Genomic DNA, 16,249 nt, shown 5'->3' on the forward strand with positions numbered 1-16,249 from the left:
TTTTCTTCTCAGACTCTTCTTCTCTTGACCTCCTTGTTTTGTTTGCTTGACCTTTTCTTTTGCCTTTTGTGTTGTAGCACATGTGTTGGCTCTTATTGTCAATGTACTAAGCTTGGTTGACTCGGTTTTGCAGTTTTCTTGGTCCTTGCCATAGGTTGTGCCTTGGGCTTTCTTTTCTTTGACTCAATAGGAGCAGTTGCTTCCTTGACTTCTTCTCCCTTGGCACCTTCAATCTCCTCTTCTTCTTTATCTTCTCCCATGCTATGTGTCAATGCTAGAGGTTCTTTTGCTTGAGTTTCTTCTTCTTCTTCTTCTTCTTCCTCTTCCTCCTTGGCACCCTCTCCAAATTTGGATTTTAGTTTCTTTACCAGCTTGTCCTTCTTCTTAATAATTGAAGTAGTTTTCGGTACCATTGTGATTTCGGACTTGGAAACTTCATAGTTTCCAAAAAAAATTGCAGTCTTATCCACCTCTTCTGCAAGGCTATGATGGCTTTGAAGCTTTATCTACATTTATCTCACAGCCTAAGGGTGTCAACCATCTTACCCTTGGTATGGCATCTTTTATAAATGTGTAATCAACATCCACAAGAAAAAACAATGTCATCATAGTGTTTCTCAACTAAGGATATTGGTATTCTTAGTCTCTTTTCCATTGAATGCTTAAAATCTTCAAAGTAGCTAGTCATTATTATTTCAAAATTTTCTCCAAGCTGCTCAATGTACTCACCAATTTGTACTGCAACTAATCTTTTAGTCTTCCATCCCATAGTACCAAAAGAGGGGAATGTATTTTGTACATAAAAGAATATGCAAATCAAAATTGAACTGAATTTACACTGTGCACTCTTTTTTTTCTTGATTGCTCCAAGGTTCTCCATCAATTGTTGTAATTGTAGCTCTACTAGATCATATATATGATCTTTCTTTATAATCTTGTAACCAACATCCACAGTAATGTAGGGTTCACTATTTAATCTACTAGATTGATAGAATTTATGTGATATTACCCTTATAGAAAAGTTAATAAGAGGATCAATGATTGTGTCTATTGTCATACCTCTTTTGTTCTAGACTGCTCTAGTATTCTTTTCAATCATTTCTTTGGATTCACTTCTTAGTGTCTTAGGCCAATCTAGGGTTGGGTAACTAGTTACCCTATGGATTATTATTTTGGTAATATTTATCAATCCATTATCCAACCATAAGGAACCATCATGGATTCGGCTAAGCATTATTCTTATCCACTCTAACTTAAAAACATTTAGAAAATCTAGGGCTTGTGTTAAACCCTTTTTCTCAACAATTTTGTACACTTCCTTTGAAACATCATTTTCACATAACTTGTTGTATGCACCTCTTATTTCCATGTCTCCAATGCTTCCTATCTTGTAGTTATAACATTTTCTCACATCCTGTACCATTATTACATTTGGCAGGATCATAGACAATGTACCAGAAGGGTCATGCTTATATGTGATGTCAGGAATTGCTTTATGCACGAGTGTTTTAACTTCATTACTCACTAATTGAATGTTTAAAACTTCCCTTCAACAATTTTCAAACTTGATGTCGTTCTGTCAAACTAGGATTTATGAAAATTAGAATTGCGTAGCTTAGCTCTTGATAAATACCTTAGAAAATCTGTGAAACCGGTGTGAGATCATTGCTAAAATCTCTTGCAACTTCTTTGAATGGATTTCTAGATCGTCTTCTACTCTACTTTCTCTTCTTCAAATTTGGAATGATGAAAAATGAGCTAAAATTGATCAAATACCCTTTCAAATCCTTGTAATAAATGTTGAGTGCTTACATAGTTGTAGGCTCAACATCAACTAATTTTAGATTCACTTGGCATCCATTGAATTTTCCATCTCTCAGCAACCATTGTGAGCTTGGCATTAACTACTATTGTCACTTAGGTTTGCAACCTTGTCCAAAGCCTATGCATGAGGACAACCTAGTGAAACATGGAAACAACCTCCAAGCTGTGGGACTTGAACTGTGAGGTTAAGTCTCCGGAGAAGGCCGGCTTCGTCTTACTATCAGGATGCACCTAACTACTCTTGGAGAGGAAAAGGGAGAAAGAGACCATGAAAGAAAATCTACCTAATCTAATCTGAAGAGGTGATGCACCAAAATAGAGTGTTCAGACCAAACTCTGCCCATATATGCACTATTGAACCAGAATGAAACTAAGGATATACACTTTCAGACTTGCTTTTAATCTAATAACCACATGCAGACCAGAAAAGCTGAATGAATGACACAAGGAAAGAGAAAATTCACTTATATATCATTCACAGGCTAAAAGAGATATAGTCATGCAAATTACAAATTTCCACAAAGCATCAATGAGAGGCAAGGATTCTCGCACTTTCACACCAATGGCTGAAGGAGATAAGGCAGAATTCATGCAGTTCAAAGGCAAGGGGAATTTTACACTGGAGTTGCATAGCAACAGAAAAGAACAATAGAGAATGTTTCGACCCTTTCAAAATTCACAAAAATTGCCTTTATAGTTCAGGCATAACTGGGATGTCCTCCAACCAAAGTTACTCCTCGACCACTGCATTGAAGTCCTACAGAGAACAATCATGGGGAAAATATGATCATGGATATGGATCTAGGGCAATGATATCTAATTTTTTGTATGTCTCAAGAAGATAGAAACGATGCCATAACTGTGCTCTAACCAGCTAGATGGATTACTAGAGGCAGTGGAGTGTTCTCCTACGTTTAGCATTTATTTCCTGGTGGTTGGGGTTGATCATGAAGATTGGATTCACAAAAAACCTTGATTTCCTCTGCTCCTAGTTTGTGAATCAACAAGTTAACTTAGTCAATCTATCTTGGCACTAGGATGAGCCACATGGGCCAATCAGTTCATTTCATTTTGCCACTCAGCAAAGTTTCCATATGGTTGACCAATTCTTCCTTCACTAACTGTGCCAACCTTGTAAACCCTGACTACGATGATCACAATAACTGCTAGCTGCATCTAACCGTTTAACACTTAGCATTACCTTCCTGAGCCCACGAGGACACATGTCCTCAAATCACTATCTCGCTATATATATCTCCTGAGCATCTTTCTATAGCAAGCTAACAAGGACCATTGATCTATCACCATCTAACAGCCAGAAGATACACCCAATATGTCAGTGTGTTGACCAATAGAAACCTGGCCTTTTTCCAACTTGTCTAATAAGTTCTTGCTTTTGTGGCCCACCAAGGGAAATAGGACCCACAATCCACATGTCACTAGGTTTTTAACTCGTTATACCTAAACAATGTGCATCTTCCCATAGCGAGTTAACGAGGACCATAGATCCATGCTAATTTGATGATAGTGAAAGGTGTACTAAAGGGACTAGCCCACTTTTTGCACTATCATCTCCCTAGCCAATGAGAAATCAACCAACTGCCAATGTATCATTAATCTATAGACTCATTCCTGACGCATCATTGGTTTGGGGTCCACCATGTGGCTTATGGAACAGACCTGGCCCCACAAGACACGCGGCAGCGAATTGCCATCTCGCTATATATATCTCTTGAGCTTCTTTCCATAGCGAGTTAATGAGAGCCATAGATCTGAGATCAATCCAAGGGTGAAGAAATTGCATCAAGCATTTTTAAGATTGGTGGGTCCCATACTCGCTAAGCGAGTCAACGAGGACTGTTGATTTTGCATTGATCTGGTGGTTAGAATCCCTCCTATGCATTGTTACCTTCCATGTCGCATGAGGTCCCACCAACACTCATTTCACAGTGACTCGCTATGTTGCTAATGGTAGGATGCTTGAGTTTTCTAATAGCGAGATAGCGAGCGCTGGTGACCTTATCCAAACTCAGTATCGGAGAAACAAATCGAACCACCTCTGTCAAACTGGGCCCGCCGATCCACATGGCAAACACTTGCTAAGTCACTATAGCTAAAGGTTGAGCATTTTCCCATAGCAACATGGCAAGGGTTGTAGATCCAGATTGATCCAACGATGAGGAACTTGCAGGCCCACCGAAACATATCATAAGTTTGATTTTTTAATTTTTTCGATGTTTCTCAAGCATTAAAATAATATTAACTCTGGGAACTAGCCGTTGGCGGGCGGACATTTAAAATTTGAATATTAGTGGGGTGCAAAAAATGGTAACAACTACCTATTTGGATAGCTTGGTATCTTCTAACATTCCACTCAGCACATATAGGAAACTTTTCATTCTCGGCAACAACATGAAAAACTTGAAGACTTGTCTTGAATTTCTAACAACTTCTTGCATCCTTATTCATGCTAATGTAATATTTTTAGTACTAGAATCTTTTGGAACTAATGTATGATGTATCTTTTATATATCAATTCCAAATACCTTTTTATTTCCTAATTTGATAAGTTGTGATCACCTAACCCATTAGGTGAAGTGATCCCTTACCCATTTGATGTGCTACAACTACCTTTCTTTTTCCATGTCTTATTCATCTCTTCTTTGATGTGTTCAACATTTTCCTTGCCTTTTCCTTTATCAAATTCACAACTTGGTGCCTTTGAATTTGTTGGAAAGTGCCTACTTATATGACCATTTTTTAAATAGTTGAAACATGTGGTTTGGCTTAACCACCTTTAGTAGTTACCTCAAAAGTGTATCCTAATGCAATTTTCAAGAACATGTCCATATTATTGACAATAGTGATAGCTATATTTTGTATTATAATCCTAATTATAAGAGTTTCCATTTTTCCTTACCTTTTCTTGTCTTTTTGATGACCACATGGATTTGGATCTACATTCAAAATCTCTATGTCCATACTTCTTACAATTCTAGCAATAACCTTCAAATCGTTGTGTATACATGGTCCTGGTTTTGCATTAATGTGCTTGATGACCTTGCTTGTTGCACTTATAAAAATGATTCATGTTCTTGGGCTTAACATTCTTATTTGTATTTTCTCTCCTGCACACATTAGTAGTATGTCCTTTCTTACCACAGTTATGACAAGTAGGTTTGTAGTTCTTACCTTTGTTGTTCCTTAATTCAACACTTTTAAATGACTCTCCTTCTTTAGTACTTATGTATCCCCATCTAGATATATCATTATTGGATTTATGGGATCTCAATAATTGCTCAAAGTATTTGATGGCTTCATTTGGCTTGTTGAAACTTTCAAAAAATTCCTTTTCTCTCTTTAGATCATTTTGTAATTGTTCATTCTGAAGCTTCAATGTAGTTATCTCAATGTCTTTGATATTTAACTCATAGTTGGCATTCATCATTTAGCTTAGAGTATCCAATTACATATTAGAGATCTTGGCTAGCTCTATTAACTTCTTATTGTTCAAGATTTTTTTGTCTTCTTCAATCATGGCTTTGTCTTCCATAGCTTTCTTCTTTTGTTCAGTTACCTCACATAGCAGTATGGCTTGTGATTCTTGCTCTAATTTGAGATTTCTAATTTCCTCATCTTGTACTCTATTATTTTCCATCAAATCTTCAATTGTTGCATTGAATTCATTGGAGTCACCATTGGAAAATAGCTTGGTAGTGTCAATCTCTTTCTATTGTGTGTCATTTTCTGTAATAGCAATTTCTTTCCTTCTCTTCAAGGACTTATTTAATTCTTCTCTCACTTCCTCCTGTTGGTGTAGAATGAATTTTATTTCAATCCCTTGATTCTCAATAATCTTTCCTAATTTTTAAACTTCCATTTCAAGATATTTCTTCAAAGCTTCTCCTTCATAGGACTCAACTCTGATACCAATTGTTGGAATTACAATAGGAAAGGTGAACTTCTGGGGGTGGGGGGGTTAATCAGTAGTTCAAACTTGGACCCATAAAACTTTCACCATATATCCATCTCATACATTCAATAGATAAATTGAAATAACATGTAAAGCATATGCATCTAAATCATGTAAACATGCAAGCATTCACACACATAACACCAGTTATGATTACTCAAAAACCATCCAAGTGAGAAGGTAAAAATGGGGTGGGGATGACACCCACAAATCTTCACTACTATAGAAATAAAGTGTATCCAATAAAGATTACAATGTTTTGAACATGAAACATGATCTACCTTGTGAAAGGTTTGCCCCATTACAGGCTTACAAAGACTATTAGGTCTCACCTTGTTAGAGGATTTCAACACCCTGTTAAAAGTCTGCCTTGTTAGAGGACTTTAGCTTGCAACTAAGTGAGCACCCTATTAAGGGTTGTAGTGCCTCTCCCATTTGAATTCTATGATTCTTCCTTATAGATGCAACCTTGTTGATCTTTTTTTGTGATGGATCATGATTGTGACCATCAGTGGTCTACACCATTGAGGTGTTTGGATTTATGTTTTTGCATCAGTTGCTTTGATTATGCTTTGACTGATTTATGAGATTATGTTATGATTTATGATTCACTAAGGTTTGTGCCAGTTCTTACTAGGATCAATGTGGTAACATGAGGTTGTTCCATGATTACCTTGAGATGTGTATAGAGATTGCACTATGTACTTTTACCATGCTATATTGGACTAGGTTCCCCGTAGCAGTGGTTAGTCATGTTTATGACTATGGTTGTTTATGTGTTTTAAATGCCTTTTCAATGCAGAGTAATCAACCTTTATTAAATGCTTAAATGATTAGAAATGTACTGTCCATTTGGATTATTTGGTTATGTGCTGCAGACATTTACCTTGTTATATTTTGATCTGAGAGATATTTGTTACTTATGTGATGTTTTACATTTGAGAGGACCTGAGGGTCAGATGTTATACTTTGATTTTAGTATCATAGATTTTAGACTACTATGATGTTCAATATATCATATTGCATGACGATGCCATTTTGAGATGATAATGTGTTTTATGATGATATCTAGTTATATGGTATTTGGACATACCTCTGATTATGTTATGTGATGGATTTAATGCTATGGTTATTTACTTCATTCATGCGTTGTATGCATTATGTGAATGTGAGTGATGTAAATATATTATTTTAATATAAATTAATAAATGATTAAATTAGGTGATTTAATGCATTTATTGCTTTGACTATGTTATTATATGCAATTGCACTTGATCGTGTTGTTTAGTGTGCAGGATTTATATCCTTGGCAGTGGCACATGGAGTTAGTGATTCAACCATTCATATTTTACCAATGTCGTCCTTATATGGTCGACATATCCTTAATTAAATATTTAATTTAAACCTTTCGGTGATTATTAAATCCGAACTCATTTGCATTATGTGATTAGACCAGTGAGTGTGTCTGTGCATTTAGAGTTTTGCATTGTCGTGAAAGTTGTTAAGGAGATTTATGTGTTTTTGGGCTTTTTGGGCTTTTTAATTGATTTATTTTAATTTTTGGCAGCTTTTCCATAAATGAATTCATTTGTCAAACCACTATTGCACTTTTAGGTTGCATTGGGATGCATGTTGCATCCGTACTCCCGACGTTGTGTTTGGTTGAGTGATTTTATATCTAGTGTTATTGTATCTTTTAGACCTTTGCTTTTGTTTCACGAGCACTAGGATTCGTGTAGAATCCATACTAGCGAATTGAGGCCGGTTGAGTGAGTTCATGATGTTTGGTCTTGTTGCATCATTGGGATTTGTGTAGAATCCATACTCTCAAATTGAGGCCAGTTGAGTGATTTTATGATGTATGGTTGTATTGGCTTTGGGATTCATGTAGAATCCATCCTCTTGAGTTGCTTTCGATTGGGTGTTTTGTTTTGCATTATGTTCTCATCCTGTCCTTGTGTTTTGATCTTCCTGATGGTAGTGTGCCATACATGAGTATGGGTGACTTGCGAGGCTCAATCTTTCATGGTACTTCCAAAAGTTATGATCATTGGGGTTAGGATGGGAGTATGCATGCCCATGGGCACTTATCATAGGATGAGCATGGGTAGGGTAGGGTAGCATATGGAGGGGGCTTCTATCTTGCAACCTGGTGACCTCAGTCCCATAGGGTTGGCGAAGGATAGGAAGTTTTAAATAAGTGATAACTAAATAAAATGTGTGTATGGTAATAAAACTTAAAGATAAGAAAATGTTGTGCCGAGCCATTCTATTGAGGGATACTGAATTCACATGATCCAAGCTTGCTGAATTCACATGATCCAAGCTTGGGCTTTTTGATGCCAAGAAACTCTCCATGATGTCATTCCCTATTTAGTAGCCTATTGCGTGTCTGACCAGGACCTATACTCTTTGCATTGTCTTAGGTTCTTGGTTACAGCTATCATACTGTCTGGCGTGAGTGTTAGCCATGGATGTTGTGCTTTATGTGTGTTTATGGTTGGATCATTATCTCCATCAGCATTGCGAGTGTGGACCTATGGGAGCCATATGGATGGGATGCATAGCTACCTTCACCACTACTAGGGACCAATGTACAAAGACAGTCTCTTATCCTAGTGCGATTGTTGCTAGATGTTTTCACTTGGTACTTCGGGTTTTGGAGTATGCTTTCCTGTGATTTATGCTTTCATTGGAATACTTGGATATCATGTTTAGATGATGTTAGTTTATTTGACGCATTCCCATATTATGATGTTTAGCATATGAATAGATGATGTGAATTGTTGTAGTAGCATATCTATTGCTTTTTGATGTTTAACATGTGATAGGTGATGTTATCTACTATAGGATTATCTTATGCTTTACTACTAGCATGTTAGATTCCTTATGCTTATATTGTTGCATGGTTAAGTAGTGACATCCCTATTATGACAGTACTAACGATTTGGTCAGTGGCTTGGGATGTTACACGCGGAGGATGGCTAGGATCCATGATGGTCTTATGATGCTATTGATGGTTGGGAGGCACCTCGTACTTAATTTGGCTATTTTGTTTTTGTGATGTTATTTATGTACATTGTAATGTTTCTTTTGTTTACTGCGATGTTTATTTCAATATGTTCATTACTGCTATGGTTTAGATGGTAGATGTTCCTCTTTCCTTGTTGTTTTTGCACTTGAGTGTTCATTCCTCAATTTATGTGGATTCGATACTCCTTGGTGTGGAGGTTTCCATGTTTTTATGCTTTTTGTTTGCATTTTATTATCGTATTGATTTGTTTTCTCACATGGAATTGCATTTCCTCACACAAGACCATGCAAATCCTTGCACAGTGCGCAGGGAATCCTCGCATGAGAATGAAAGCCCTCGCACGATCCTCAGGAGTCCTCACGTAAAGCCATGCACTTTCTCGCACGTAGTGGTGCAAGATCTCATGCAAAAATTGAGACCCATGTACTTTCTCACATGAGAAACAATCGCTATCTAGGCTTGTCGGATGTAAGTTCGAAAGTTGGTTTTGGACATCCTTTTGGGTTTTACACCTTCCTAGTTGAAAATAGATTTCCTAAAGGGTTTAAATTATATCATTATAAGTCGACGTATATTTAATTCCTTATACTTAAGATATATTCTAATATATGCGATGAATCTTTTGAGATAGGTTTCAGACCTCTCAGAGATGAGATAAAGATTCTAGGAAATTTTAGGGCTTCAAAAATCCAAACTTAGCCAATTTTCAGGGCTTCAGGATTTCAAGGTTAGCCAAATTTTAGGATTCCACATTTTACCCTAGCTTGATGTTTTGTTGATGAGTAGTCATCTCTTTGAGCCCTCATCATGTGTGTGGTCATTGTTGGCTTTTGTTTGCTTGTGTCAGTTTGGTAGTGGCATTCAGAGATTCCTTAGTTGTCGGGATTGTGGTGAAGTCTTCTATTGCGATCGTTGTGATCCATGTATGATGTTGTCATGTGCATTCATACTTGTAAAAAAAAAAGTCTTGTTTTTCATCCTTGTTTCCAAGGATCTCTAGGTGGGGCATTACAAAGGATTTCATAAAGCCTATTAGGAATGTTTTGTAAAGAGATTTGACTGAAATCACTTGTTAAAATGTCTCAACATAGATCCAAAGATTGGTACTGTCTTTCTTGATAATAGATCACCTCTAAATAATGTCTTCTTGATCCTTCTTAATCAAATGTCTCAATGTTGTATCCTTTTCTCTATCTTTTTTTCTTCTCTAACTAATTCTACAATTCACTCTTTTTTCTAAGTTAATATGAATGCTTTGTTTGTGCATGCAAACTATTCTCTTTGCTCCTTCAATTCCTTACACACTCACTATGGAATCTTAGAGTTTCATCCTCCTTAAGAAGACTTGGTGACTTAGGCTTAGGTATGAATCTATGGCTAAGATTCATCCATTTTTTCACTTAAGCCTTCCCATTTTCTAATTGGCTACATTTAATTGCATAGGGAATCCAAATATAGATTCGTCCTTATCTCTAAGATATTGAAATCTAATCTTAAGTTGACTCAAAAATGGTTTACATAGTTGTTTGTGCCATTACAAACAAATATGTCAAAATTATTTCACTTGACATGTGAAGTCTCTAATGCTCAGCATACACTAGTCTTTATACTGTAACTCGACACCTATGTTGCTCGGCATCCACTATTTACTCAGCTCCTATATCACTCGGCATGGTCTATCTATTTGACACTTGATTGAATCAACACATGAGTGACTCAGAACTCACTAGGACTCAACTTGGTCTAATATTTACATGTTGTGCTCAACATGAACTAAGTAAGTAACTTAAGTGTTTTGATAATCACTTTTCAAAACCAATTTAAGATCAACATAAAGAAGGTGTCCAAACTTAACAAGGAAAACTTTCTTGTATGGAAAAGTTTGATGAAGCTATATCTAAGAGGTATTAGAGACTATGCAGGATCTACCATCACTATTGAGCATACTAGTCTCATTGGAGCCCTATTGATTGATGATCTGAAAAAAGTAGAAACAACACAATCAGATAATGTTAGAGCTTTCCTTTTCCCTAAGCTGCTCAGAGTTTGATAACATCAAAGGATGCGGTACTGCAAAGAAGATGTGGGATGCTATATAAATAATTTATGAAGGAGATGCAAATGTTTTGAGAACCAAACCTAAAATTCTAAGAGGAAATTTCAATGATATGAGAATGAAAGAAGGTGGAACCATAGTCCAATATTGTACAAGAATCAAAGATGTTGTGAATGCCATTAGAGGAGCTAATGGTGTTATAGAAGATGAGACTGTAATCAATAAAGTACTGAGAACATTATTGCTTATCTATGCTATTAGAGTCTCTTCCATACAAGAACTAAGGTGTGTTCCTGGTAGTAATTTGACCCTTGAAGGACTAATGGGTAGAATCATTGACTTTGAACTCTCTAATTTTGATAATTTCAAAACTAAAAATGTTGAATCTTCTTTCAAAGCTAAACTATCATTAAAGGAACCTAAAGAGAAAAAGAAAAAGGTCAAACATGTTTCTAGTGACATTGATATAGATGAAGATGATTTAGAAGAGCTTAAAGCATTGCTAGCGAGGAGATTTCATAGAGGCAAAGGTAAATACAAGGGTAAGCTACCTATCAAGTGCTTTAATTGTAATGAGGGTGGTCATATTGTTGCTAGCTGTCCAAAGAAGAAGAAGAATAGAAGTGGAGAAAAATTCAGAAGTAAAAGAGATGAGAATAGAAAATATTATAAAGATAAAGGAAAGAATTCTTGCTACATTGTTGAAGAGGAAAAAAAAGATGAATCTGATGACTGTGATGATGCAGTTATATATGTTTCTATGAAGGATGATTCTATTAAGGCTGAGGCAATTGTACTAGTGTCTTATGTGAACAAGAGTAATAGATGGATCATTGACAGTGGATGTTCACATCATATTACTTGAGATAAAAGTAAAATCATTACCCTTGATTATTACAATGGAAATAGTGTAAGATTTGGTAATGATGCACCCTGTCTGATAAAAGGTAAAGGATAAATCAAACTGACAGAAAAGATCATGTGTGACAATGCTTATTATGTAGAAAGACATAACTATAACTTGTTGAGTGTGTCAAAAATGAATAGTTCAGGTTACAAAGTTCAATTTGAGAATAAGAAACTAAAGATCTATGACACTAATGGAAAACTAATTGGAAATTGAGATCAGACTAGAGGTAATCTATTTTATCTTGACATGAATGATGTTATTTGTCTTGTTGTAGAATTTGATGATGTGTGGCTATGGCACAAGAGGTTATGTCATGTTAACTTTGATAACTTAGTCAGTATATATAACATGAAAAGAGTTAGAGGTTTTCCTAAACTGAAAAAACCTAATAATGTGTTATACAAACAATGTCAGTTAGGCAAGATGACAAAATCTAGTTTTAAAAGTAAGACTCGCTCCTCTAAAGAAATTACGACATTAGTTCATATTGATTTGTGTGGACCAATTGATATGTAAAGCTACAAAGGTGGCAAGTACATTATCCTATTTGTTCATGATTATTCTAGGATGATGACAGTTATGTTTTTGAAAAAAAAAATTGATACTTTTCAAATGTTTGAGTGGTACTTGGAAAGAGTTGAAAAGGATACTGGCAAAAGCTTGAAATGCTTAAGATCTAACAGAGATGGAGAATTTACATCAAATGAGTTTCGGATATTCAATAATGATAAAGGAATCAAAAGATAGACTTCTACACCTAAGACCCCTCCACAAAATTGGATTACTGAGAGGAACATATATGTAATGGATTGTGCTAGAACACTAATAATGTAGAAGAATGTTGCTTTGAAATATTGGAGAGAGGTTTTAAGTACAGTTGTCTATACCTTGAACCAAGTACAAGTCAAGAAAGGAACTCATTCAACACCTTTTAAATCATGGTATGGATACTCACCCAATATAAAATATTTTAAGGTATTTGAAAGCAAGTACTACATTTTCAAGGACAATAGGAATGGTAAATTTGATGCTAAAAGTGAAGAAGTTATATTTCTAGGCTATTCCACAAGAAGTAAAACTTATAAGTGTTTAAATACTAACACTAGAAAAGTTGTGGAAAGTGCAAATGTGAAGTTTAATGAATATACAGAGGTACATGAAGCTGAACCTATCAAGGAACCTGAAGAGTACAAATCTTTTTTATACTTTTTATGAAGATATGCCTACTAATGAAGGTGTTGTGAACCAATTTGTAAATAAACAACAAAAACTATCAGTGACTATCAAGTCACATATAATGGATGCCAAGTTGCATTCAAGAACTGAGTTGCAGACAAAATATGAGGTACATTCTAATTCCAAGATAAGTGTACATGAAATGAATGCTAATTTAGTTGATAAAGAAGTACACAGTGATTCTGAAGTTGATAGACCCATTGAAGAAAGAAGAGTAGAAACAAGATTGTAAAAGTATGTTAGAAGACATCACCCTACTGAATAAATTATTAGAGATAAAGAAGCTAGAGCAATGACAAGGAATAGGTTGAGAAGTGATACATGATTGTTGAGCATGCATGAGCCTAATTCAATAAAAGATGCATTAGAGAATGAAGAGTGGAGTAAGGCCATGAAAGAAGAGATTGATTAGATTGAGAAGAACAAAAAATGAATTCTAGTACCTAAATTAGAGAACAAAAATGTGATTGGAACTAAGTGGGTGTACAGAAAAAAGTTAGATGAGAATGGTGAAGTCACAAGGAATAAGGCAAGATTATTTTCAAGGGGTATGCATAAGAAGAAGGAATTGACTATGGAGAAACATTTGCCCCAATTACAAGATTGGAAGGAGAAAGAACTTTGCATACAAAGGTTTCAAAGTTTATCAGATGGATGTGAAATCAAGATTTCTAAATGGTATACTAGAAGAGGAGGTTTATGTAGAACAACCTGAAGGATTTTTTGATCCAAAAAATAAGAACATGGTATGTAGACTACACAAAGTTTTATATGGTTTAAACCAAGCCACAAGAGCATGGTATGAAAGGCTTCACAATTATCTTGTGAAGAGTGGTTTTGAGAAGATTGATGGTAACAACAATCTGTATTTGAAGACAAAAGGAGGTAAAGGTATTTTACTAGCTGAAATTTTTGTTAGTGATATCATATTTAGAGGTTAAAAAGCATTATGTAAGACATTTACAACTAAAATGAAGAAAGAATTTGAGATGTCTATGTTTGGAGAAATCAAGTTCTTTTTTGGTTTGCAAGTATATCAGATGAAATATGTTATTTACATCACTTAGCCTAAGTATGTAAAGGAAATATTGAAAACTTTTGGCATGGAGGATTCAATACTAGCTAGCACTCATATGGCGATAGGACACAAACTATCAAAGACTAATGATTCTATTGAATTGAATCAAACATTGTGTTGGTCTATGATTAGAAAATTGCAATATGTAGTACATAGCAGATGTAACATCACATTCAGTGTTGAGATTGTTTCAAGATTCACTGCAAACCCTAAGGAAAATCATTTGATGGTTAAGAGAATTAGGAGATATTTGAAAGGAATAGAAGATTATGGTCTATCCTACAAGAAAAATGATAAATTTGAGTTAAGAGCTTATATAGATGTTGATTGGGTTGGAAACATTGATGAAAAAAAGAGTACAAGTGGTGGAGCATTTTTATTAGGATAGAGATTGGTCACCTGGACCAATAAGGAAAAAAAACTGTATATATCAATCTACTATTGAAGTTGAATATGTGGCTATTGTAATAAATTGTATAAATGTGGTATGGATCAAACAACTACTCAAAGGCATGAAGGAATAAATTACTAAGCATGTGGTACTTTATTGTGATAATACAAGTGTTATAAAGATATCAAAGAACCCTGTGATGCACAAAAAGACAAAGAATGTTGCAATCAAGTATCATTAGTTGAGAGTGTTGGTTCAAGACAAAGAAGTGAGAATGGAATATGTGAATTCAAAAGAATAGATAGCTGATATATTTACAAAAGCTTTACCTAAGGATGCACATGAATATCCTAGAGGTAAACTAGGGGTGATGCCCCTATCCAAAGCTACTTAAGAAGTAAGAGTAGTGCCCTACATCAAGTGAGCTAAATGTTGTATCTTATAACTTGATGTAGTGGATCTTACTTTAGGAGCTGCCTAAAGTAATCAAGGAGTTGAAACAAAAGATTTGTAGTCACAAGCAAGGTGACAAAGGGAGAACCTGAATTGATAATATATGCATGTTGAGATGAAAAGTCTTTGGAATTTTTTTCAAAAAGGGAAAAATAAACTAAAGAAGGAGATAGATAGATATACAAATAGATAGAGAATAGACAAAGAGATATTTATGAGAAATACTATAGAGGGAGATACCTGAAAAGAGGAGAGATAGATCCTAATAAGGTAGACATAAGAGAGGTACATTGAAGGAGATTGACAAAGTTTACATTACCCTATAGAGAGGAAGGACATATACTAATAGAGAGAGAAATTTCAAAGATATTAATTTTCTTTTTGGTGTTATTGGTATTGGTTTTTCATCGATGTCATAGAGGGAGATTACTGAAAAGAGATTTTTTGAAGTGTAGAACTTGTAATGGAACAATCATTATTTTTTCAATGATGTCAAAGCTACTACTTATTGGTGAGACAATTTCCTTTTGGACTGAATGTTATCATTTGGTTGATTAATGAAGAGGATTTGAAAAGAGAAGATAATAAGGGAACCTAGAGAAAGGTTGAGTTATTTGATGTATAAAAAGAGCACTAATACCAAGTAAGACATTGATACTATAGTGTATTGTTTATCTACTTAAAGTATATAATGAAATATTACTCAAGAAAAAAATGGAAGAAGATCATGGAAAGAAAATAGTTTGCCAAGCCTTGCCGAGAAAACAGTCCAAGCCAAGAAGAAAATAGTAGAAGTAGAGTGAAAATCAACAGGTATCACACAAAAAATAAAAATAGTGAGGCCAAGTTAAAGTTAGTATATGTGAAGCAAAGTTTAGTTGATGTCAAGCATCAACAAACTTTACTATTTTCTTAGTAAACTAGTGTTGGTTGTGTGATAGAATAGTAGAGATGTTGATGTTGGAAACATAGAGGAGTAATTGAGAGGGGAGGGTTGAATCAATTACTACAAAAATAAATCCTAGATCCCTTAGATGTCATTACAAAACAAACTCTGATAGCTGAAATGCTAATACTCGGCATACACATAGTTAATGTTGTAACTTGGTAAATATTGAATGTACTCAATAATGAATTAACTTTTGTAGATCTTAAGATATTATCAGTGATTATCATTACTTTAACTTAATTGCAAGCATAAAATAAATAGCATGAACACATTTGACACCAAGATTTAACGTGGAAACCCAATTTGGGAGAACCACCAATTGTAATTAGTTATTGTCTTTCACTC

The sequence above is a fragment of the Cupressus sempervirens genome, chromosome 3 (genome assembly GCF_028749045.1).
Source record: "Cupressus sempervirens isolate cs-2001-9-10 chromosome 3, ASM2874904v1, whole genome shotgun sequence".
NCBI classification, from domain to species: domain Eukaryota; kingdom Viridiplantae; phylum Streptophyta; class Pinopsida; order Cupressales; family Cupressaceae; genus Cupressus; species Cupressus sempervirens.